The sequence below is a fragment of the Bubalus kerabau genome, chromosome 5 (genome assembly GCF_029407905.1).
Source record: "Bubalus kerabau isolate K-KA32 ecotype Philippines breed swamp buffalo chromosome 5, PCC_UOA_SB_1v2, whole genome shotgun sequence".
Taxonomy (NCBI): Eukaryota; Metazoa; Chordata; class Mammalia; order Artiodactyla; family Bovidae; genus Bubalus; species Bubalus kerabau.
The window spans coordinates 94,184,373-94,209,618 of NC_073628.1; the positions used below are offsets into that span (position 1 = coordinate 94,184,373).

At 37.8% G+C, this 25,246-nt stretch overlaps 1 protein-coding gene across 8 annotated transcripts in view; it reads left to right on the forward strand.

Moving 5' to 3' along the window:
* DNM3 (dynamin 3) overlaps positions 1 to 25,246 on the forward strand; it is a 660,520-nt gene that overhangs the window by 212,994 nt on the left and 422,280 nt on the right. The window lies entirely within an intron of this gene.

Below are 25,246 nucleotides of genomic sequence, written 5' to 3' on the forward strand. Positions count from 1 at the left end.
ATTCATGTTGTTGTACAACAGTTACCAACACAACGTTGTAAAACAATTATCCTCCAATTAAAAATAAAAATTCATCTTATAGGCTTTGAAAAAAAAAATTTTTTTTTCTTACAAAAAATGTACTTCTTGATATGCTATTTTTGTTGGGAAAAATAACATGCAACAAAAGCATGTTATTATTTTGATTGTGAAATTGATCATGAAATTGACTTGATTCTGAAAAATTGACTTGATTATGAAATTCATCATGAAAAATAGGAAGAATAGATTGAGAACTTGAATCTAGATGTAAATATATAGATAGATAAATAGAATTTTAATTATTTTAAAAAACTAAGTAGAAAAATGTGAAGGCACTGGCAACAGTGAATGTTCTATTAAAATGGAACTTGTTTTTGTCATCCAAATTTTATCAATGTGAAAGTCCACTAGATGTGTATTACTAAAACTGGCACATTCATTTCTTTGCCACTGGGGGTCACTGTAAAGACGTTGCTTGAAGAAGTCTAAAACTTCCCTTTGTGGCATTTGAATGTAGAAATTTTAATGTGGAAAAGAAGTACTGTTTATTAGAAAGACTAAAAAATGTATAAGAAAGGAAACATTGTTCTCTTAATTTAATTGCATATTACAGATATGAATCTTAAGAATTTTCTGATATTGATGTATGGATGTGTTGCTTTGCTATTCAAAGTGGAAGTATTTAATTAAAGTGACTTTAACATTATAGAAATATTGTATTCTCATGTGGTCCTAGTTTTAAAATTCAAAGACAATTAAAACACAATAGTTACCTATGCAGTTTTATTCCTGAACTGTGATATGACTATAAGCTTCTAACATTCTTATTAACAAAGGTGTTTTTTTAAAAGTTGCTATGGAATCATATCCTATAAGCCATCTTCAGAGTATCTGTCCAAACCAGACCTATATTTATCTTGTTGACAGTAAAAATAAAAATATGGTCTTTAAAACAAATCAAAACTCTTCTTTATTTCTCTAAGATTCTCATTCTCCCTGGCTTTCAGAATCTGTTTCTCCCTCCTTCTTCCAGCTCTGTCTTCCTCTCCTTTTTCTTTTCTCCAATTTTCCTCTCCAACATTTCTTGAGTGATTGTTGTAATCCTTGAGTAGAAGGAGAATTGTTTCTTCCACTGAGACAAGAGTAAAGTAAAAACTTTAGTACATGCAGATAGACCTTCATTTGTATGTATCTGGAGAGGTGCATTTGAAGATTTTATTGCCTATGGGTATAGATTTTTTTTCTCTTAAGTAAGAAACAAGACTGTAGGCTGAGAAGGAGCTAGGAGTCAGGATGAGGGTAGAGGGATGGTAAGGAGGATAGGAGAGAAGGAAGTTGTGTAAGATATTTGAGGAGGATATTTTGGATAACTGCTGTGGGGAAAGAGAAAAGGAGAAAGTGGACAACATTGAAGGACTCCATTGAGGACAGAGCCCATCTGCACCAAGCTTCAGGATCGCATGACTCCCAGAAACAGTCAGCAGCTGGGATTTTGAGAGGTAAATACTTGGATTGTTTTGGGGTCAGAATTATGCAGAATCTATTGGGTGGAAGACAAGAGCTGAGGATATTGGAAAAATAATAGTTGGAAAGATGACCTGTAAAATCTTTGGAAGAAGGGAAGAAAGTGAAGCCAAAAGGACCTGTAAGTTTTGGGGAGAATGAGATGGTTCAAGGATGAGGTTCTGGGTAAGACTGAAGAATCTTAATGCATTATTCATAGTAGGTAAGTAAAGGAATTGGAAGAATAAGAGTTTGTGGTTATAAACGGGAATATTAGAGTTTGTAATTTATAGTTAGAGCAAGTCCAGGTAAGATATGTTTAGGATGTTGTCATAGAAAGAAATTGATCAAATGTCATAGGTGAAAATCATTGACTATAAGAGCTGAGGAAACTGAATACATGAAGAGAAATGGGTACATCATCTTCACATACATTGATATTGCCTGGATAATGATGAAATCTAAGGGTAGTGAAGACCATGATGCTAAAACCTACAGTAAAGTGTGTGTGTGTGTGACTGTTGGAGATGGGTGTCTGGGCATTTGGTAGATGACAGCAACAAGGAAGAAAAGAAGGTGCTATAACTGGATGATGGAAGGCTTCAAAGCAATGTTTTACGTGAAGGTAGAAGTTGAAAGTAGATTTTGGTTTGAAACAGAACTGAGGAATAAGGAAACTTCATTAATTTTCATTCTCTTTTCTTGTACTTGAGGGACATGAAGGAAAGAACTAGATTTAAATGAAGGCACAGAGGTGAGAGCTATTGTTTAGACCAGAGCATGAGTGTATTGGAGTAATATGGTGACAATAAAGACAGTTCCAGATGGCACAGTGAAAAGGATTGGCAGAAAGGTAGCAAGGGGAGGAAGTAGGCAGCATGCTGAAAGTACAGCTGTTCTTCTGAAATAACTAAGAAGCATTTTTAAGAAACATTGCCTTAATAAATTACATTAACAAAAGCATGAGAGATATAAAAATTATGTTTTAAAGCAGTACAGCCTAGTGGTTAATAGCACAAACTCTGGAGCCATACTGCCTGGGCTTGAATACTGGCTCCACCACTTAATAGTAGTGATCTTGGGCAAATTTCTTAATCTTTACATACTTTGGTTTCCTCATCTGTAAAATGGGGATAATTTACCTTCTTTATTAGATTGTTATGAAATTAAATGAGTAATATCTATATAATGATGAGGAAAGTGTTTGGCACTTAATAAACCCTATAAACGTACTGCTGCTGCCGCTAAGTTGCTTCAGTTGTGTCCGACTCTGTGCGACCCCATAGATGGCAGCCCACCAGGCTCCCCCGTCCCTGAGATTCTCCAGGCAAAAACACTGGAGTGGGTTGCCATTTCCTTCTCCAATGCATGAAGGTGAAAAGTGAAAGTAAGGTCACTCAGTCGTGTCTGACTCTTAGTGACCACATGGACTACAGCCTACCAGGCTCCTCCATCCATGGGATTTTCCAGGCAAGAGTACTGGAGTGGGTTGCCATTGCCTTTTCCATGAAAAGTACTACGTAAAATTAATATGCTTTATTGGTTAAAAAGTAGGTTTGTGGCTGTTGAGTTTCAGACACTTATTTTTCCTTCAGGAATTTCTGTGATAAAAGCCAATAGTTGTTGGATTTTCAGGAAGTTTATAGCTATCGAACTAAAGTCTCACTCAGTGAAGTTAACCATTGCTTTCTGCTTCCTTCTTGCTAGTTTCTTCTTAGGGTTACCAACATTATCACTTGTCCAAGCCTCTTTACACATTCATGATGTACACCCATCAGTTCAGTTCAGTCACTCAGTCATGTCCGATTCTTTGCCACCCCATGAATAGCAGCACGCCAGGCCTCCCTGTCCATCACCAACTCCAGGAGTTTACCCAAACTCAGGTCCATCGAGTTGGTGATTCCACCCAGTCATCTCATCCTCTGTTGTCCCCTTCTCCTACCCCCAATCCCTCCCAGCATCAGGGTCTTTTCCAATGAGTCAACTCTTCGCATGAGGTGGCCAAAGTATTGGAGTTTCAGCTTCAGCATCAGTCCTTCCAATGAACACTCAGGACTGATCTCCTTCAGGATGGACTGGTTGGATCTCCTTGTAGTCCAAGGGACTCTCAAGAGTCTTCTCCAACACCACAGTTCAAAAGCATCAATTCTTTGGCACTCAGCTTTCTTCACAGTCCAACTGTCACATCCATACATGACTACTGGAAAAACCATAGCCTTGACTAGATGGACATTTGTTGGCAAAGTAATGTCTCTGCTTTTGAATATGCTATCTAGGTTGGTCATAACTTTCTTCCAAGGAGTAAGCGTCTTTTAATTTCATGGCTGCAGTCACCATCTGCAGTGATTTTGGAGCCCCAAAAAATAAAGTCAGCCACTGTTTCCACTGTTTCCCCATCTATTTCCCATGAAGTGATGGGACCAGATGCCATAATCTTCATTTTCTGAATGTTGAGCTTTAAGCCAACTTTTTCACTCTCCTCTTTCACTTTCATCAAGAAGCTTTTTAGTTCCTCTTCACTTTCTGCCATAAGGGTGGTGTCATCGGTGTATCTGAGGTTATTGATATTTCTCCCGGCAATCTTGATTCCAGCTTGTGCTTCTTCCAGCCCAGCATTTCTCACAATGTACTCTGCATATAAGTTAAATAAGCAAGGCAACAATATACAGCCTTGACATACTCCTTTTCCTATTTGGAACCAGTCTGTTGTTCCATGTCCAGTTCTAACTGTTGTTTCCTGAGCTGCATACAGGTTTCTCAAGAGGCAGGTTACGTGGTCTGGTATTCCCATCTCTTGAAGAATTTTCCACAGTTTATTGTGATCCACACAGTCAAAGGCTTTGGCATAGTCAATAAAGCAGAAATAGATGTTTTTCTGGAACTCTCTCGCTTTTTAGATGATCCAGCAGATGTTGGAAATTTGATCTCTGGTTCCTCTGCCTTTGCTAAAACTAGCTTGAACATCTGGAATTCACGGTTCACATATTGCTGAAGCCTGGCTTGGAGAATTTTGAGCATTACTTTACTAGCGTGTGAGATGAATGCAATTGTGTGGTAGTTTGAGCGTTCTTTGGCATTGCCTTTCTTTGGGATTGGAATGAAAACTGACCTTTCCAGTCCTGTGGCCACTGCTGAGTTTTCCAAATTTGCTGGCATATTGAGTGCAGCACTTTCACAGCATCATCCTTCAGGATTTGACATAGCTCAACTGGAATTCCATCACCTCCACTAGCTTTGTTCGTAGTGATGCTTTCTAAGGCCCACTTGACTTCACATTCCAGGATGTCTGGCTCTAGGTGAGTGATCACACCATCGTGATTATCTGGGTCATGAAGATCTTTTTTGTACAGTTCTTCTGTGTATTCTTGCCACCTCTTCTTAATATCTTCTGCTTCTGTTAGGTCTATACCATTTCTGTCCTTTATCGAGCCCATCTTTGTGTGAAATATTCCCTTGTTATCTCTAATTTTCTTGAAGAGATCTCTAGTCTTTCCCATTCTGTTGTTTTCCTCTATTTCTTTGCATTGATCACTGAGGAAGGCTTTCTTATCTCTCCTTGCTGTTCTTTGGAACTCTGCATTCAGATACTTACTTTTTTCCTTTATTTTCTCTTCTCTTCTTTTCACAGCTATTTGTAAGGCCTCCTCAGACAGCCATTTTGCTTTTTTGCATTTCTATTTCTTGGGGATGGTCTTTATTCCTGTCTCCTGTACAATGTGTTGAATCTCTGTCCATAGTTCATCAGGCACTCTGTCTATCAGATCTAGGCCCTTAAACTATTTCTCACTTCCACTGTATAATCATAAGGGATTTGATTTAGGTCATATCTGAATGGTCTAGTGGTTTTCCCTACTTTCTTCAATTTCAGTCTGAATTTGGCAATAAGGAGTTCATGATCTGAGCCACAGTCAGCTCCTGGTCTTGTTTTTACTGACTGTATAGAGCTTCTCCATCTTTGGCTTCAAAGAATATAATCAATCTGATTTTGGTGTTGACCATCTGGTGATGTCCATGTGTAGAGTCGTCTCTTGTGTTTGCTAGACCATTGCGTTCTCTTGGCAAAACTTTATTAGCCTTTGCCCTGCTTCATTCCATATTCCAAGTCCAAATTTGCCTGTTACTCCAGGTGTTTCTTGACTTCCTACTTTTGCATTCCAGCCCCCTATAATGAAAAGGACATCTTTTTTGGATGTTAGTTCTAAAAGATCTTGTAGGTCTTCATAGAACTGTTCAACTTCAGCTTCTTCAGTGATACTGGTTGGGCCATAGTTTTGGATTACCATGATATGGAATGGTTTGCCTTAGAAACGAACAGAGATCATTTGTCATTTTTAAGATTGCATCCAAGTACTGCATTTCAGACTCTTTTGTTGACCATTATGACTACTCCATTTCTTCTAAGGGATTTCTGCCCACAGTAGTAGATATAATGGCCATCTGAGTTAAATTCACCCATTCCAGTCCATTTTAGTTCTCTGATTCCTAGAATTTCCATACAGTTGCCAACAAAGTCCCTGCATGGTGTTCTGAACCAGAACATTTTGTAGTCAGCCATCTGAGCTATCTATTCCGGATTCCAAATAATTTCCTGAGGGCTATGTGCAGCGTTATTAGTTATTGTCTGCGTAAAAACCCCCTGAATGAGAAAGGTAAAAGTGAGAAATATGTAATAGTCTCAGGTCCACAACAATGATGGAATCCTACTGGGCAGGCATTGTGAAGACTTCTTAGCATGGCAATGAAAGAAGTTTGTTGATTAAATCCTTCTAGAAGGAATTCCCTTGTCTGCTATCCATTGTTCTCCCAGCGAATGTCTTTTTCTGGGAGTACCTTCTTGGAGTTTCGTCCTGTCCATTTCCTCTAAGTCATATCTGAAGTGGAAATGAGGGATTATAACCTTCTCTGGAGAGGCGCAGTTTTTATAGCTTGTGGTCTACCTATAAAAACTTGGGGTTGTGGATGTTTTAAGACTCTAACAAGGGCTTTTTCAGGCCAGGCTTTTTGTATCTTTGGGTATACAATTTCTTAAACTCATTAAGGCTTAACTATCTGCTTCTAGTTAATTCCATGTACCAATAACTACAGTCAAAGCTTTTTCCTAGACATAGATCTTAAATCATTTTTTGTTGTTGTTGTTTCCTTGCAATTAATACTTTTCCTACCCTTCTTTCCTCTCCTTCAACTTATCTTTCAACTTGAAGCTATCTGAGGCTATAGGCTTGAGTAGGGTGATATGTGTTTTAAGTGTACAGTTTGATGAGTTTGATAAACATATACACTCATGCAACTACTACCATAACCCAGATAAAGAACATTTCTATCACCTGTAAAGGTTCCCTTGTATTCCTTTCTAGTCAATCCCACCCTGTTTTCCTCCTCCTGGCTCTAGGAAACCATTGTTCTGCTTTTTGCTATATGTTAGATTTGTCTTTTGAGTTTTATGTAAAATGGAATCATACAGTAAGTACTCCTGATGTCTGGCTTCTGCTTAGCATGATGTTTTTGGGAGTCCTCCCTGCTGCTGCATGTTTAAGGTCATTCTTTTAAATTGATGAATAGTAAGTATTTCATTGTGTGGTTCTGCTATATTTTGTTGACTCATTTACCTGTTGATGGAAGTTTAGTTTTCTCCAATTCTGGGTGATAACAGATAAAGCTGCCACAAATACTTATGTATGAGTTTTCTATGTTCATATGTTTTCATTTCATTTGGAAAAATACTTAAGAGTGAAATTGCTGGACTACTCATAATAGCTGAGACATGGAAGTAATCTAAATGTCCATCAACAGCTGAATATATTAAGATGTGGGACATATATACTATGGAATACCACCCAGCCATAAAAAAGAATGAAACAATGACATTTTCAGCAACATGGATGGACTTAGAGAGTATCATACTAATTGAAGTAAGTCAAAAATGGAAAGACAAAACCATATGATATCACTTATATGTGGAATCTAAATATTACACAAATGAACCTATCTACGAAACAGAAATAGACTTAACGAATATAGAGAACAGACTTGTTGCCAAGGGGGAGGAGTTGTGGGAGGGGTGGAGTGGGAGGTTGGGGTTAGTGGATATAAGCTATTATGTACCAGATGGATTAGCAACAAGGTCATACTATACAACACAGAAAGCTATATTCAGTATCCTATGATAAACCATATTGGAAATGAATATTAAAGAAAAATGTTAATATGTATAATAGAATCACTTTGCTATGCAGCAGAAATTAGCACAGCATTGTAAATCAACACTAGTTCAACTTAAAAAGAGTGGAATTACTGGGTAAGTGTATGTTTAATATTTTTAAGAAACCACTAAGCTGTTCTGCAAAGTGATTGTACAAATTTTATTCCCAGCAGCAATGTGAGTGCTTTAGTTGCTCCCCATACTCACCAACACTTGGTATTGTTAGTTTTATTTTAATTGTAGTCATTGTAATGTCTATGCAGTGGTATGGATTTGCCTTTTCACTGAGCATCATTTCATGTCCTGATAGGCTATTTGTAAATTTTCTTTTGTGAAGTGTTTGCCTATTTTATTTTAAAAAATTATTTTAATTGGAGGCTAATTACTTTACAGTATTGTGGTGGTTTTTGCCACACAATGACATGAATGTGTACCATGGGTGTACATGTGTTCCCCATCCTGAACTCCCCACCCCACCTCCCTCCCCACCCCATCCCTCAGGGTCATCCCAATGCACCACCCCTGAGCACCCTGTCTCATGTATTGAACCTGGACTGGCAATCTGTTTCACATATGATAATATACATGATTCAATGCTATTCCCTGAAATCATCCCACCCTTGTCTTCTCCCACAGAGTCCAAAAAACTGTTCTTTACATCTGTGTCTCTTTTGCTGTCTCGCATATAGGGTCATCGTTACCATCTTTCTAAATTCCATATATATGCGTTAGTGTACTGTATTGGTGTTTTTCTTTCTGACTTACTTCACTCTGTATAATATACTCCAGTTTCATCTACCTCATTAGAACTGATTCAAATGCATTCTTTATAATGGCTGAGTAATACTCCATTGTGTATATGTACTGTGGCTTTCTTATCCATTCGTCTGCGGATGGACAACTAGGTTGTTTCCATGTCCTGGTTATTATAAACAGTGCTACGATGAACATTGAGGTACATGAGTCTCATTCAATTCTGGTTTCCTTGGTGTGTATGTCCAGCACTGGGATTGCTGGGTCATAACGGCAGTTCTGTTTCTAGTTTTGTAAGAAACCTCCACACTATTCTCCATAGTGGTTGTACTAGTTTGCATTCCCACCAACAGTGTAAGAGGGTTCCCTTTTCTCTGCACCCTCTTCAGCATTTATTGTTTGTAGACTTTTTGATAGCAGCCATTCTGACTGGTGTGAGATGATACCTCACTGTAGTTTTGATTTGCATTTCTCTGATAATGTGTGATGGTGAGCATCTTTTCATGTGTTTGTTAGCCATCTGTATGTCTTCTTTGGAGAAATGTCTGTTTAGTTCTTTGGCCCAGTGTTTGATTGGGTCATTTATTTTTCTGGAATTGAGCTGCAGGAGCTACTTGTATATTTTTGAGATTAATTCTTTGTCAGTTGCTTTGTTTGCTATTATTTTCTCTCATTCTGAAGGCTGTCTTTTCACCTTGCTTATAGTTTCCTTTGTTGTGCAAAAGCTTTTAAGTTTGATTAGGTCCCATTTGTTTATTTTTGCTTTTATTTCCATTACTCTGGGAGGTGGGTCATAGAGGATCCTGCTGTGATTTATGTTGGAGAATGTTTTGCCTATGTTTTCCTCTAGGAGTTTTATAGTTTCTGGTCTTATGTTTAGATCTTTAATCGATTTTGAGTTTATTTTTGTGTGTGGTGTTAGAAAGTGTTCTAGTTTTGTTCTTTTACAAGTGATTGACCAGTTTTCCCAGCACCACTTGTTACAGAGATTGTCTTTTCTCCATTGTATATTCTTGCCTTCTTTGTCAAAGATGAAGTGTTCATAGGTGCGTGGATTTATCTCTGGGCTTTCTATTTTGTTTCATTGATCTATATTTCTGACTTTGTGCCAGTACCATACTTTCTTGATGACCGTAGCTTTTTAGTATAGTCTGAAGTCAGGCAGGTTGATTCCTCCAATTCCATTCTTCTTTCTCAAGATTGCTTTGGCTATTTGAGGTTTTTTGTATTTCCATACAAATTGTGAAATTATTTGTTCTAGTTCAATGAAAAATACCATTAGTAGCTTGATAGAGATTGCACTGAATTTATAGATTGCTTTGGGTAATATACTCATTTTCACTATATTGATTCTTCCTATCCACGAGCATGGTATATTTCTCCATCTATTTGTGTCCTCTTTGATTTCTTTCATCTGTGTTTTACAGTTTTCTATATATTGGTCTTTTGTTTCTTTAGGTAGATTTATTCCTAAGTATTTTATTATTTTTGTTGCAATTGTGAATAGAATTGTTTCCTTAATTTCTCTTTCTGTTTTCTCATTGTTAGTGTATAGGAATGCAAGGGATTTCTGTGTGTTAATTTTATATCCTGCAACTTTACTATGTTCACTCATTAGCTCTAGTAATTTTCTGGTGGAGTCTTTACGGTTTTCTATGTAGAGGATCATGTCATCTGCAAACAGTGAGAGTTTTATGTCTTCTTTTCCAATCTGGATTCCTTTTATTTCTTTTACTTCTCTGATTGCTGTGGCTAAAACTTCTAAAACTATGTTGAATAGCAGTGGTGAGAGTGGGCACCCTTGTCTTATTCCTGATTTTAGGGGAAATGCTTTCTGTTTTTCACCATCGAGGATAATGTTTGCTGTGGGTTTATCATATATGGCTTTTATTATGTTGAGGTATGTTCCTTCTATTTCTGCTTTCTTGAGGGTTTTTATCATAAATGGATGTTGAATTTTGTCAAAGGGTTTCTCTGCATCTATTGAGATAATTGTATGGTTTTATTTTTCAGTTCATTAATGTGGTGTATCACATTGCTTGATTTGCAGATATTGAAGAATCCTTACAGCCGTGGTATAAAGCCCACTTGGTCATGATGTATGATCTTTTTAATATGGTGTTAGATTCTGTTTGCTAGAATTTTGTTAAGGATTTTTACATTTATGTTCATCAGTGATATTGGCTTGTAGTTTTCTTTTTTGTGGCATCTTTGGCTTTGGTATTAGGGTGATGGTGGCCTCATAGAATGAGTTTGGAAGTTTACCTTCCTCTGCAATTTTCTGGAAGAGTTTGAGTAGGATAGGTGTTCAGTCCAGTTCAGTTCAGCCGCTCAGTTGTGTCCGACTCTTTGCAACCCCATGAACTGCAACACTCCAGGCCTCCCTGTCCATCACCAACTCCCGGACTTCACCCAGACTCACGTCCATCGAGTCAGTGATGCCATCCAGCCATCTCATCCTCTGTCGTCCCCTTCTCCGCCTGCCCCCAATCCCTCCCAGCATCAGAGTCTTTTCCAATGAGTCAACTCTTCGCATGAGGTGGCCAAAGTACTGGAGTTTCAGCTTTAGCATCATTCCTTCCAAAGAAATCCCAGGGCTGATCTCCTTCAGAATGGACCGGTTGGATCTCCTTGCAGTCCAAATCAAGAGTCTTCTCCAACACCAGAGTTCAAAAGCATCAATTCTTTGGCACTCAGCTTTCTTCACAGTCCAACTGTCACATCCATACATGACTACTGGAAAAACCATAGCCTTGACTAGATGGACCTTTGTTGGCAAAGTAATGTCTCTGCTTTTTAATATGCTTTCTAGGATGGTCATAGCTTTTCATCCAAGGAGCAAGCGTCTTTTTATACATGGCTTCAGTTACCATCTGCAGTGATTTTGGAGCCCCAAAAAATAAAGTCTGACACTGTTTCCACTGTTTCCCCATCTATTTCCCATGAAGTGATGGGACCAGATGCCATAATCTTCGTTTTCTGAATGTTGAGCTTTAAGCCAACTTTTTCACTCTCCACTTTCACTTTCATCAAGAGGCTTTTTAGTTCCTCTTCACTTTCTGCCATAAGGGTATTGTCATCTGCATATCTGAGGTGATTGATATTTCTCCCGGCAATCTTGATTCCAGCTTGTGCTTCTTCCAGCCCAGCGTTTCTCATGATGTACTCTGCATATAAGTTAAATGAGCAGGGTGATAATATACAGCCTTGACGTACTCCTTTTCCTATTTGGAACCAGTCTGTTCTCTAAATTTTTGGTAGCATTCAGCTGTGAAGCCATCTGGACCTGGGCTTTTGTTTGCTGGAAGATTTCTGATTACAGTTTTAATTTCCATGCTTGTGATTTGTCAGTTAAGATTTTCTATTTCTTCCTGGTTCAGTTTTGGAAAGTTATACTTTTCTAAGAATTTGTCCATTTCTTCCAAGTTGTCCATTTTATTGGCATATAGATGCTGATAGTAGTTTCTTACAATCCTTTGTATTTCTGTGTTGTCTGTTGTGATTTCTCCATTTGCATTTCTAATTTTGTTGATTTGATTCTTATCCCTTTTTTTCTTGATGAGTCTGGCTAATGATTTGTCTATTTTATTATCTTCTCAAAGAACCAGCTTTTGGCTTTGTTGATTTTTGCTATGTTTTCCTTTGTTTCTTTTTCATTTATTTCTGCTCTAATTTTTCCGATTTCTTTCACTCTACTGACCCTGGTGTTCTTCATTTCTTCTTTTTATAGTTGCTTTAGATGTAGAATTAGGTTATTTATTTGATTTTTCTCTTGTTTCTTGAGGCAAGCTTGTATTGCTCTGAACCTTCCCCATAGCACTGGTTTTACTGAATCCCATAGGTTTGGGGTTGTTGTGTTTTCATTTTCATTCATTTCTATGCATATTTTTATTTCTTTTTTGATTTCTTCTGTGATTTGGTTATTCAGAAGTGTGTTGTTTAGCATCCATATGTTTGTATTTTTAGTAGTTTTTTTCCTGTTCAGTTCGGTTCAGTCCCTCAGTCGTGTCCGACTCTTTGCAACCCCATGAACCGCAACACTCCAGGCCTCCCTGTCCATCACCAACTCCCGGAGTTCACTCAAACCCACGTCCATCGAGTCGGTGATGCATCTAGCCATCTCACCCTTTGTTGTCCCTTTTCCTCCTGCCCCCAATCCCTCTCAACATCTGAGTCTTTTCCAATGAGTCAACTCTTCGCATGCGGTGGCCAAAGTACTGGAGCTTCAGCTTTAGCATCATTCCCTCCAGAGAACACCCAGGATGGACTGGTTGGATCTCCTTGCAGTCCAAGGGACTCTCGAGTCTTCTCCAACACCACACAGTTCAGAAGCATCAATTCTTCGGCGCTCAGCTTTCTTCACAGTCCAACTCTCACATCCATACATGACTACTGTAGCTAACATCTAATCTTACTGCATCATGATCAGAAAAGATGCTTGGAATGATTTCAATTTTTTTTTTAATTTACCAAGGCTAGATTTATGGCCCAGAATGTGTTCTGTCCTGGAGAAGGTTCCATGTGCACTTGAGAAAAAGGTGAAATTCATTGTTTTGGGGTGAAATGTCCTGTAGATATCAATTAGGCCTAACTGGTCCATTGTATCATTTAGCGTTTGTGTTTCCTTGCTAATTTTCTGTTTAGTTGATCCATCCATAGGTGTGAGTGGGGTATTAAGGTCTCCCACTATTACTGTATTATTGTTAATTTCCCTTTTCATACTTGTTAGCATTTGCCTTACATATTACAGTGCTCCTATGTTGGGTGCATATATATTTATAATTGTTATATCTTCTTCTTGGATTGATCCTTTGATCATTATGTAGTGTCTTTCTTCGTCTCTTTTCATGGCCTTTATTTCAAAGTCTATTTTATCTGATATGAGTATTGCTACTCCTGCTTTCTTTTGGTTTCTATGTGCGTGGAATATTTTTTTCCAGCCCTTCACTTTCAGTCTGTATGTGTCCCTTGTTTTGAGGTGGGTCCTTTGTAGACAATATATATAGGGGTCTTGTTTTTGTATCCATTTAGCCTGTCTTTTTTGTTTGTTTGTTTGTTTCCAAATAAAAGTTATGTTTATAGTATACTACAGTCTATTAAATGTGCAGCAGCATGTGTAAAAAATGTGTATACCTTAATTTAAAAATTCTTTATTGATTTATCATACTAAATGAGGTAAGTTAGACAAATACTATATGATATCACTTATAAGCAGAATCTAAAAAAGTATACAAATGATCTCATTTACAAAACAAACAGAATCACAGACTTCGTTTTCATAAGTTTGGTTTCAAAGGGGAAAGGTTGGGGAGGATAAATTAGGAGTTTGGGATTAACATCTTGTCTGCTAAAAAATTGTCACAACCTCTTTGAGAGTTATGTTTTATTCAGTGGGAATTTTTAGGACTTCAAGCCCAGGAAACAGGATCTCAAGTGATCCTGAGAGAACTGCTCCAAGTTGGCAAGGGGAGGAGCCAGGTTACATAGAAGTTTAGCAACAAAGGGCAGGTAGTCTGAACATCAAAAATTATTGCTAATTAAAGAAAACCAGATATCCCAAGTTAGGGAATTTAGCACTTTTCTCTGTCAGGGGTGTTTTCTATGTATTTTTTCCTTTATGTGTGTTGAGTTTCCGTTGTGGCTCAGCTGGTGAAGAAACTGCCTGCAATGCAGGAGACCTGGGTTTGATCCCAGGGTTGGGAAGATCCCCTGGAGAAGGGAAAGGCTACCCACTCCAGTTTTCTGGCCTGTAGAATTCCATGGAGTATATAGTCCATGGTGTTGCAAAGAGTTGGACACAACTGAACAACTTTCACTTTTTGTAGGGGAAGATGCAAGAGTCTGGGCTCACTGAAATCATCCCTTTCATGTGCACCTCAGCTATCCTGGGGCCAGGATCCTGTGTTTTTCACATCCTGAGCTCACTAGAGGGAGTGACTGCAGCCTGATGGCTGTCAGATCATGCAGGTATTCTTCTTCCTGAGTGTCCTTAGGGCTCAGGAATTCACATTTGGAAGGCTGGAATCACTGACAACTGTGACATCCTTGTTTATTCATATGGCAGGAAATACTTCATTTCTCATATATACACTGCTATATAAAAATAGATCACTAATGAGGACCTACTGTATAGCACAAGGAACTCTACTCAATATTCCATAATAACCTATATGGGAAAAGAATCTGAAGAAGAATAGATATATTCACTTTGCTGTATGCCTGAAAATCACACAACATTGTAAATCAACTATAAGATAATTAAATTTAAAAATGCTTCATTGCTACGAGTGCCAACCATCATCTGATGATGCAGCGTTGCCACATATCTTCAATTTGTAAAAAGGTGCAGCATCTGCAAAGTGCAATAAAGCAAAGCACAGTAAAATGAGGCGTGCCTGTATTTCCATGTTTTGTTTTATATCTTTAAACATTTTATGCATGTTTTTAATAGTTATTTTAACATTATCTGTGAATCCCAAGTTTTTAAGAGAGACACTGCTGACTGATTCCTACCTTCCCCAGCCCCCACATTGTGGTCATATTTTTCCTTCTTTGTGTATCTGGTGATTTTTGTTTGAATCCTGGATATTTTGAACTTTGTTGAGTTCTGAGTTTTATTTTTTATTGTATTACTTTTAAATTTAATTTAAAATTATTAATTAATCAATTTTGGCTGTGCTGGGTCTTCGTTACTGTGCATGGGCTTTCTCCATTTGTGGCGCATGAATTTCTCATTGCATTGGCCTCTCCTTTTGTGGAGCATGGGCTTTAGAATGTGTGGGCTTCGGTGGCCATGGCACATGGGCTTAGTAGCCTTGTGGCAAGTGGGATCCTCTCAGATAAAGGATTAAACCCAAGTCCCTTGCACTGGCAGGCAGATGCCTAACCACAGGACCACCAGGGAAGTCCCTACTTTTCATTTATTATTTTTGGACCATAGTTGAATGCAGATAACTGAAATCATAGAAAGTGAAACTGCAAATAGGAGGGAGACGATAGTATGTGGATTCATTTTCTTTTGTTTCTTCTTGCCTTAGTATATTCTGGAATACAGATTTTCAGTGAAAGAACCACTCTTATATAAGTATTCCAAATTATTCTTTGGAATAATTCTCCTTTCTCTCCTTTATCTTCTTTCTCCCTTTGCTGTTTCTCTCTTCTCTCCCTTTCTTTCACGAATATTAAATCTTTCAAGTACTTTGCTAGATTCTGAGAATAAATAGGTGAGCAAATAGAGTGTCTACTACTATAACAGTAGTAATTTTTATGTTTTCTGTTATTTAGTTAATATTTTACCTAGTATCACATGCAGTAGTATTACCAGATGACTTTGGAAATGAAGACTGTGTTATTTAGACTTGTTGGAAGTAACAAGAAAATAATGTTAATGGAAAACTTATAGGAAAAAAAAGATGAAACTGTTCCTATTCATCACTGATTGCTTTCAAAAGTAAAATATTCCATAATCCCTTGCCAAACAGAAAGAAGAGCATTTACTTCAACTCCCACCCTGAATACCACCAAAGCCCAAAACAAACAAACAAAACAATGCATTAACAGAAGGACATCTAGTTTTCTAAGTCTGTTTTTAATTTAGCTGTATACATGTTTACACTAACTCTTCATTGATTTTGTTTTTCATTGCTGTTGTTTCAGTGTACATAGTGTCCCAGATTACTTTTCTGGCAACTGCTAATGTGGTTCATGGCTTGGTTTTGTCCCATTTCTTAATTAGATGAAACAACACACTACTTATAATTTAGTTGCATATATAAACGAAAGAAATGGTAATGTTGTTATAGGAAAATCACTGTGTTGACCTAGGTAACATAGTAGAATGGTATTCTATTTCTTTTTTGGAATTTGTATTCCAATCCTTGTCTAAACCTAAAAATAAATATGCCTTTTACTTATTTCTTCATTTGGTAGATAAACATTTATTGACTTCCCACTCTGTGTTTGGCACCTATAAGAATTGCTTATGAATACGTATGAAATATGTAGATTAGACATTGTCCTTATTCTTGAAGAGATCATGACTTAGAGGGTGAGACAGGCAAATAAGCAGATTCCTAGCATCAAATAAGAACTATGATTTCAGTGTACACAGAGAGTTTTAAGGCAACAGAGAAAAAGTTCCAAACTTACATTTATGGGAGCCTGATTAAGAACCTGCAGGAGAGGCCTGTATAGTATTTTGAAGGATGAATAGGAAATAACCAAAAAAGAAGAAAAGGGAAGGATACTTGGAGCTGAGAGGGATAGCATTGTGAAGGTGAAGAGGCAAGAATTACTTGCCGTCTACATATCTTTGATGAGGTTTCTGTTTAGGTCTTTCACCCATTTTTAAATCAGGTTGTTTCTTTCTTCCCCTGCCTAAGGCACAAGGACCTTTTTTTTTTTCTCAGATATTCACTGTGAGAACCTGGTGAGCTCCTGGAGGCAAAACTCAAAAAAGTATGGGTACCCTCTATGACTGGGTCCCCCCAGAGTTTTTAACTATTAAGACTGCCCACACTGAACTTCCAGCAATTTATCAATTACACTTTAGGTTTTACTGCCTGGGTCCTTGGTTCCTGCAGAATTATCTGCTTATGGCTTTCTGCTCCAGTAAGCTGTGGGTCTCTGTATTCACCTGTCTCTCCAAATCTGGGGGGTGGGCAATGGTTTGCTCTGTGGCCTCACTGCTCTGATGAATCTAAGAAGGGTTGTTGACTTTTCACTTGTTAGGTCACAGTGGAAACTTCCAGGCTCCTTATGTGGTGGACCAGAAATCAGAAGTCCTATTAAGTAATTTTAAAATATAGCTTTGTTATTTCCTCATTTTATTGATGATTTAGAGTGAACATGTAATGTATTCTCCTCTATGAAGTCCTTTGAGAGTTAAAGGGGATGCTATTAATAATTATCCCAGACATCAGATATAAACTGTGATATGTGATTATCCTTTTGATGTGTTTACTCCTGATGAGAAAACTAATGTCTCAGAACTGATAAGGGACAGCAGTGGGACTTGGATTTTAACAATCCAATACTTGACTTTAGATCTGTAATACATAAGAATCAGAGTATTGAAGTGCCTTTCATGTCTTTTCTAGGTCTTTGTCAGGGCTCATAAGTACCTATCATTGTGGTTATTCTTTACTGAAGAGAAACAGAATTGAAATACAATATCATACATTATTTATTAGGTCTTAATTTATTATTTTTATTTTAGATGGAGGGAAAGAATTTTATTAAATTACTTTTTACCTTATATGTTACTCTATGTAATCTCTTCTGAATCTGGAAGTTGTTCTTCCCAGAATTCTGTACTTGAAAGAGACAGCTAGATAAACCTTTGATTCTGTAGAAAAGTAGACACAGAAGATGTAAACAACTTGCCAGATTACACAGCTAATCACTTGTAAAATCTAGCTAAGAATTGAGAAGCTGAAAATATACTGATTAAAAATGAAATAAGGTTGTCCGGCTTCAACACCCTACAGCCCACAAGCCTTTGGACAAATGTATTTTTCTTTTTCAAGTCTCACTTTCCTCATCTGTATAATTGAGAAATAATAATATCTGTTTCATAGAGTTGTTTCAAGTCTATGTCTGCCACACAATCAGAACTCAGCAAGTGACTTTGTTTTTACTTTTACTATGTCTTTATATTCCTAGTGAAGTGCTTTTAAAACACTTTAAATGTTGCCTTTGAGTCTCTTCTGGCAATATCTTTTTGAGATCAGTATAGGTCTTGAGTCTGCCAGCAGGAGTTCATTGATTATTTAAATTGCCTACTTGTGTAAGTAAATGTGAAAAAGGAAATAATTTTATCAGCCATTTCTGGGACATCAATAAGCATAGACTTTTCTGCCTTTTTGGAATTAGAGAGTAGTGAGGAAAATACTTAAAAAATTTTAACCCTTATTTTTCATTAATGTTATAAATGTACATCACTTTAGAAAAATCAGTCTGTTTTCCTAACTCTGGATTACTGCTTTCCAGAGGTTACCACTTTCCACCCTTTTAACTTTCTTTGATATTTACCTCCATATTTAAGGAGGTAAGACATAAGACAGCCTTATGTCTTACGTCTCTCACTCATATGCACATATACTTACACATACATATATATACTTTACCTCATTTTCTCCTTTTTTTGGGGGGGGCGGGGGGTGGTATATATATATACATATATATATATACTTACCTCTCCAATTCTACTGATATAGCTATATCGTATTTTGCTAAATGAATATTTATGATTCTGGAAATAGTATCCACAGCTGAACCATGTGTTGAATTATGATTAAATTTCCTTTCTTGGGTGATACTGCTGTCTCTGAGGTAGATAGTTGTTTCTTCTTTTGTCTGTTTGAACAGTCTATCACCAGTGCATTCTGAGCTTTTCCCACAGAAGCCTAAATCTCTAATATCTTCAACAGCATTAAGCTTTAAGTATTCTATCACTTTCAATTTTGTTTTAATTGGTTGGGAAAGTTATCTTCGTATCTTTGTTTCTGTCGTGGTCAGGGTGCATGTTGGAAAAGAATTTCCAGACATGAGACAGAATGAGAGGGAAATAAAGTTTATTAGAATGCGAGACACTGTTAGAACAGTGGGCCAGCTCAAGGGAGAACCAACGTTTAACAGGGGTCCTTAGTCCACTTTTATACCCAGGGTACAAGGAGTGGGATAGGGGTCTTGCGGGTCATTTGCTGATTGGATGAGGCGTGTATACCAGGCCAGGGAAGAGTAGGGCAAATACCTTCTCCCTGTGGGGTAGGAGGGGAGACAGGTTATACTGTTCCATTAGTAGTTACAACATGGGGGAGGGAAGGACGATAAGGGTCTGGTTTTTCCATTCCTGCATTCCAAGACCCTCCTTGGTTTTATCTACTCTTTTGTCCTTGGGTCACCACAGTTATCTTATTCTAATCAATATTGACTGATCTCCTGGCCTTGAGTGGGTGAGTGAGTGAAGTTGCTCAGTTGTGTCTGACTCTTTGCGACTCCATGGACTGTAGCCTGCCAGGCTCCTCCATCCATGGGATTTTCCAGGCAAGAATACTGGAGCAGATTGCCATTTCCTTCTCCAGGAGATCTTCCCAGCTCAGGGATTGAACCTGGGTCTCCCGCATTGTAGGCAGATGTTTTACCATGGCCTTAAACTATCCTAAAATTTACACCGTCCTGAAAATTTCCTTCTTTTTCTGGTTAGATTGGATTCCCTGCTTCTGGATTTCCTTCTGGATTTCTACTTCCTTGCTAGTTTGTTCCCATGTTTGGTGGAACACATCTTTTTAGTAGTCTGCACCACCCCCCACCCCCCAAAGAAAGGAGAAAATGAGGTAAAATATTTTGAGATTTTGTGTGTCTGAAAATAACCTTTTCTACTGTCACATTTATTGATAGTTTAGAATTCTAGGCTAGAAATTAATCTTTCTCTTAGAATGTTGGGAACATTGCTCTGCTGTTTTTTATTTTCCAGTTTGCTGCTGGGAAGACTGATGCTGTGATGATTCTCAAAACTCTTTTTATAGCTTTCTTTTTAACTTCTATGGGCGCTTTTTAGGATATTTTATTTGTTTTCTGTATTATGAAATCTTTTACTGATGTTCCATATTGTGTGTATGTGTGTTTGTGTATGTTTTTCATATTTTGTTGGGCACTTGGTGAGTTCATTCAATCCCTAAATTCATCTTTCACTTATATGACATTTTATGAATAGTATGTCCCTGCATCCCTGACTCTTTCTATTTGATATTCTCTCTCTTATTGGAATGCCAGTTATTCAGATATTGGATCTTCTGGTTCATTTCTCTAGTTTAAAAGAAGTTTTTCCTTTATTGTAATCAACTTCTTTTTGTTTTCTGGAGGAGTTCCTAATTTTGTACTCCAGCATTATTATTTTCTGCTTTCATACTTTTAATTTTTGAAAATTCTTTTTGTTTGCTTGAAAATTTCCTTTTATGACATTCTGTTTTTATTCCATGAATGTAATGATTTCTTTCTCTCTGAGGATGTTAATATAAATAATAGTTTTCTTCTGTATTTTGCATACTTTGTTTTCTTTAAATTTAGGTTTTTTTTTGTTTTTTTTTTGTTTTTTTTTTAAATCCATGTGTCATGTGGGATATTATTTCCCCAACCAGGAATTGAACCTGTACCCCTGACATTGGAAGTGCAGAATCTTTTTTTAAAAAAAATTATTTATTTTTATTGAAGGATAATTGCTTTACAGAATTTTGCTGTTTTCTGTCAAACCTCAACATGAATCAGCCATAGGTGTATATATATATATATATATCCCCTCCCTCCTGAAGCTCCCTCCCATCACCCTGCCCATCCCACCCCTCTAGGTTGATACAGAGGCCCTGTTTGAGTTTCCTGAGCCATACAGAAAATTCCTGTTGGCTATCTATTTTACATATGGTATTTTAAGTTTTCATATTACTCTTTCCATCCGTCTTACCCTCTCCTCCCCTTGCCCCATGTCCATAGGTCTGTTCTCTATGTCTGTTTCTCCATTGCTGCCCTGTAAGTAAAGTCAGTACCATTTTTCTAGATTCCATATATATGTGTTAGAATATGGTATTTATCTTTCTCTTTCTGACTCACTTCCCTCTGTATAATGGGTTCTAGGTTCATCCACCTCATTAGAACTGACTCAAATGAATTCCTTTTTATGGCTGAGTAATATTCCATTGTGTATATATACCACAACTTCTTTATCCATTCATTTGTCGATGGACATCTAGGTTGTGTCCATGTTCTAGCTAGTGTAAATAGTACTGCAGTGAACGATGGGATACATGTGTCTCTTTCAATTTTGGTTTCCTCAGGGTATATGCCTAGGAGTGGGATTGCTGGGTCATGTGGTGGTTTTATTCCTAGTGTTTTCTCCATACCATCTTCCATAGTGGCTGTATCAATTTACATTCCCACCAACACTGAAAGAGTGTTCCTTTTCTCTACACCCTTTCCATCATTTATTGTTTGTAGACTTTTTGATGATGGCCATTCTGACTAGTTTGAGGTGATATCTCATTGCAGTTTTGATTTGCATTTCTCTAATAATGAGCGATGTTGAGCATCTTTTCATGTGTATGTTAGCCATCTGTATGTCTTCTTTAAAGAAATGACTGTTAAGGTCTTTTTCCCACTTTTTGATTGGGTTGTTTGTTTTTCTCATATTGAGCTGTATGAGCTGCTTGTATATTTTGGAAATTAATCCTTGGTCAGTTGTTTCATTTGCTATTATTTTCTCCCATTCTGAGGCTTGTCTTTTCACCTTGCTTATAGTTTCCTTTGCTGTGCAAAAGTTTTTAAGTTTAATCAGGTCCCACTTGTTTACTTTTGTTTTTATTTCCATTACTCTAGGAGGTGGGTCATAGAGGATCTTGCTTTGGTTTATGTCATGGATTGTTCTGCCTATGTTTTCCTCTAAGAGTTTTATAGTTTCTGGTCTTACATCTAGGTCTTTAGTCCATTTTGAGTTTATCTTTGTGTATGGTGTTAGGAAGTGTTCTAATTTCATTCTTTTACATGTAGCTGTCCAGTTTTCCCAGCACTACTTATTGAAGAGGCTATCTTTGCCCCATTGTATATTCTTGCCTCCTTTGTCAAAAATAAGGTACCCATAGGTGCATGGGTTTATTTCTGGGCTTTCTATCTTGTTCCATTGGTCTATATTTCTGTTTTTGTACCAGTACCATACTGTCTTGATGACTGTAGCTTTGTAGTATAACCTGAAGTCAGGAAGCCTGATTCCTCCAGCTCCATTCTTTCTCAAGACTGCTTTAGCTGTTCAGGGTCTTTTGTGTTTCCATATGAATAGTGGAAGTGCAGAATCTTAACTACTAGACTTCCAGGGAAGTCCCTCAAGTTCAGTTGTATAGTGTTTACTTGTTTTAGTTTTGTATTAGAGCATCTCCTTGGCTGTCCATTTATATTTAAACGTGAAATATTATCAGTTGGTATTCCGTGTGTGTTTATTTGAATTATGGAATGATAGACTTCTCAACAATAGTCCAATGTTTTATTGGACTATTTTAACTGTTGTTCCTTTGAATGTCAATATGTATTTTTTTCTGTTGGAATGGTTAGTATTCCCAGACCATTGTTCCAATCTCTTGCCTGGGGGTTAAAGTCTTTATTCAAGTCAGATTAAGGAACTGGAATGGGGAGGGGTAGTCCTCCCATTCTCTGTATAGAATTTTGCTTAATTATCCTCTTTTAATACTATATCCCTCCAAACTGGGCCAGGTGCCCACGAGTTCAGTTTTTGCTATGTTCATTCTTTCCAGAGAGTGAACCTGCACTGTCCTGCCAGGATAGACCAGGGTGGCACTTAGCTATGTTATCCATGGAAATCTAACTGCTTCCATCCAATGTTTCTATTTTCAGCTTCAGCTGCCACCACCGTTCTCCATATTTTTCAGAGCTATTGGCCCCCCAGGGTCTTGACTCCTATGGAGAGGCTCTGATGTAAATTGCAGTCATCTCACACGCTAGTAAAGTAATTCTCAAAATTCTCCAAGCCAGGCTTCAGTAATATGTGAACCATGAACTTCCTGATGTTCAAGCTGGTTTTAGAAAAGGCAGAGGAACCAGAGATCAAATTGCCAACATCCGCTGGATCATGGAAAAAGCAAGAGAGTTACAGAAAAACATCTATTTCTGCTTTATTGACTATGCCAAAGCCTTTGACTGTGTGGATCACAATAAACTGTGGAAAACTCTGAAAGAGATGGGAATACCAGACCACCTGATCTGCCTCTTGAGAAATTTGTATGCAGGTCAGGAAGCAACAGTTAGAACTGGACATGGAACAACAGACTGGTTCCAAATAGGAAAAGGAGTTCGTCAAGGCTGTATATTGTCACCCTGTTTATTTGACTTATATGCAGAGTACATCATGAGAAACTCTGGACTGGAAGAAGCACAAGCTGGAATCAAGACTTTCGGGAGAAATATCAATAACTTCAGATATGCAGATGACACCACCCTTCTGGCAGAAAGTGAAGAGGAACTAAAAAGCCTCTTGATGAAAGTGAAAGTGGAGAGTGAACAAGTTGGCTTAAAGCTCAGCATTCAGAAAACGAAGATCATGGCATCCGGTCCCATCACTTCATGGCAAATAGATGGGGAAACAGTGGAAACAGTGTCAGACTTTATTTTTTGAGGCTCCAAAATCACTGCAGATGGTGACTGCAGCCATGAAATTAAAAGACGCTTACTCCTTGGAAGGAAAGTTATGACCAACCTAGATAGCATATTCAAAAGCAGAGACATTACTTTGCCAACAAAGGTCCGTCTAGTCAAGGCTATGGTTTTTCCTGTGGTCATGTATGGATGTGAGAGTTGGACTGTGAAGAAGGCTGAGCACCGAAGAATTGATGCTTTTGAACTGTGGTGTTGGAGAAGACTCTTGAGAGTCCCTTGGACTGCAAGGAGATCCAACGAGTCCATTCTGAAGGAGATCAGCCCTGGGATTTCTTTGAAAGGAATGATGCTAAAGCTGAAACTCCAGTACTTTGGCCACCTCATGCGAAGAGTTGACTCTTTGGAAAAGACTCTGATGCTGGGAGGGATTGGGGGCAAGAGGAGAAGGGGATGACAGAGGATGAGATGGCTGGATGGCATACACTGACTAGATGGACGTGAGTCTGAGTGAACTCCAGGAGTTGGTGATGGACAGGGAGGCCTGGCATGCCACGATTCATGGGGTCACAAAGAGTCGGACATGACTGAGCGACTGATCTGATCTGATCTGATGATGTAAATTATTCAGTTTCTAGGCATCTCCTGTTGTTGACTTTCTTGGATGAAGTTTTCCTATTTTTCTGATCTGTTAGGTTAGTTAACAGTCATCCTGCTAAGTTTCCAGTTTCAAAAATTATCTGTATTTCTCTTCCGTTTTCTTTGACCTTCTTGGTTTAAACCCTCTACGTTTTAAAAAATTATTTTACTATGATAAGGAGTATATTGGTTAAAAGCATGGATTCTAGAACCAGACTGCCCAGATCCATTTCTTCTATGACCTTGGGATGAGTGACTTAATCTCTCTCTGACTTAGTTTCCTCATCTTAAAAAATTAGTAGTTGGAGTACTTGATAGGATTAAATGATTTAAGACATGTAAAGCATTTAAAACCATAGCTGTTTTAGAAAGTATTAAACAGTATTATTTGAGAGTGAGCCTGTAAGTCACTCAGTCGTGTCTGACTCTTTGTGACCCCATGGACTATACAGTCCATGGAATTCTCTAGGCCAGAATACTAGAGTTGGTAGCCTTTCCTTTCTCCAGGAGATCTTCCCAACCCAGGGATCAAACCCAGGTCTCGTGCATTGCAGGCAGATTCTTACCAGCTGAATCACAAGGGAAGCAAGAATACTGGAGTGGGTAACCTATCCTTTCTCCAGGGGATCTTCCCAACCCAGGAATCGAACTGGGGTCTCCTGCATTACAAGAGGATTCTTTACCAACTGAGCTATCAGGGAAGCCATTGAGAGTGGTTTCAGGCGGAAAATAAAAACTTGTATTCAGTTAACCATGTTTAATTGCAAAGCCAAAGAAATACACTTAAAAAGATGAATCAGTAGGCAAATATTGTTCATTTTATCTAATGATGGGACCAAAGAATAAACACAGTACATCTGATATGCTACATAAAATGTTTAGGTTTTTTCATTATTTTATTACTGAAAGGAACCTTTGATTCATGTTTTCCAACTGTTTATTTTATAGAAGAGGAAAACTGAGACTCAGAGAGTTAAGTGA